Consider the following 1,864-nt stretch of genomic DNA (forward strand, 5'->3'; position numbering starts at 1 on the left):
CGAGGACCGCTTTTGTTTTTAAGCGGCCGCGCCCACCACCACCACCACCACCACCCTTTCGATCCACCTGTTACGCGCCATTTAAGAATCCGCGCGCACCCCGCAAGGAGCCTTCTCTCCCTTCGCTTCGTTATCGGCGAATTTCTCGATGAGAGCGAAATTTTTGTCTGCTGAATTTGCCGCGTGTTTCTTCTCGATACTTGGACAGTTGGGAGACGGAATTGAGATGATTTTTGAATTTTAATCTGAAAATGTAATCTGAAGAAGTAATTATTCTCAAATTGATCTTAATGATTCTTAAAGGTTTTGATGGTTAAGAATTGGTTTTTGATTGGATTTTTGGATTGGATTTTTTTTTCTTGGAGATCGATGGAATTTAATTTATAGATTATATAACGAAGCTATCGTTATTTATGCAATTTTTACCGGTAACTGTAATAATTATCGGTGAATATATCTAAATCACGTAATTTAGAAAAAAAGGAAAAAATTCGCGGATGCTGATCGAATGATTGTTGAAAAGAGAAGAAAAAAAGGAGAAAGAAAGAAGGTATTTTTATGATCGTTTCAAAAAAGCACGCCTTTCTCTGATACTTCGTCGAAACGAAGTAACGATGGGTTGATCCGAACGACTCGAAGTCTCGAAGCGAATAAAATTCGTGCCACGTGTAACGTATACGTACCGTGGTGTGTTTCAGGGAGCAGCGATAAAACTCGAAAACCTTTGAGTGGTTCCGTGGCTTCCGTGGAAGCCACGAAAACAACAACCGTTACACCGAAAGGAAAATTCTCTTCAAGAGTTTCGTTCCCTCGACGAACGAGAGAGACCACGAATTACCAAGTCCAACCACCAGTTTTTCCAGTACACGGTTGATCTTTGAACAACATCTCTATCATTTTTCTAAATTAACTGATGATAACTCGACCAAATATCTTTCGATATATCACGAGTAATTTATCGAATTTCGATAAAGATTTCGATAAATTAATTTATTAATTTGTTAAATTATCCAGTCCCCATTTCGTTATTAGTAACAATTCTACGATCTATATATATATTATTTTCAATAAAAAAAGAAAGTTAAGAATTAATTTGACAGATTTCAAACTGTCGAAATGTTCCAAGAAACAAGTCACATATGCACAACGTAACGCAGAAATTTTCCTCAAATTTTTTCCTTTTTGTTCAAGGATCAACGATATCTCCTCGAGTCGACGGGATCGTGCGCACATTTCCTTACCCCTGTTACGTTTGTTGAGCGGTGGAAGGAGCGAAAAAAGGGTTGCCCAAAAATTGGATTACTTTTGTCCGCGGTGAAATTGTCCGAGGGGAGGGGGGAGCGAGAATGTGTCGGGATTGGATAACGCGAGCTGTGCGCCTGAGCGTCGTGCAGCATTCGTCGTACGAGTTTCCTCTTCTCGCCGTGAAATATCCGTGAAAACAGGCTCCTTTGTCAGGAGGGCAGCGACGACAAAACGCGCGAGCGAGCGAGGCGAGGCGAGGCGAGGCGAGGAGGCGCGTAATTAAAAACCGTGAAAACGGGCGAACTGCAGCCTGTCGCTTCGCCTCTCTCGCTAAATTGGATTATTTTTCTCAGCCTGCTCCCACCCCCTCGCCTCGAGAATGGGCGGTGGGGCAGGAGGAGGAGGAGGAGGACGGTGGAACAGAGGAAAGAATTGCCGCTTCCGCGGCGTTCTCTCTCTCCCTCCTCTTCCTCTCTCTTTCTCTTCCACCGTTTCTTCCAACGATTAAAATACTCCTTCGCGAGTGTACCTCGTTCTCGCGTAATCTCCTTCCCCTTCCCCTTGTCCTCCCTCTTGCCGCGCGTCTCCTTCCCCTTCTCCGCCCTTCTTCGGCCCTTCC

At 44.0% G+C, this 1,864-nt stretch overlaps 1 protein-coding gene across 1 annotated transcript in view; it reads left to right on the top strand.

Moving 5' to 3' along the window:
* Nucleotides 1–1,864, top strand: part of LOC102670653 (protein groucho-like) — a 51,177-nt gene that overhangs the window by 48,701 nt on the left and 612 nt on the right. The window lies entirely within an intron of this gene.

This window comes from Apis dorsata, unplaced genomic scaffold, assembly GCF_000469605.1.
Source record: "Apis dorsata unplaced genomic scaffold, Apis dorsata 1.3 scaffold_44, whole genome shotgun sequence".
Lineage (NCBI taxonomy): Eukaryota > Metazoa > Arthropoda > Insecta > Hymenoptera > Apidae > Apis > Apis dorsata.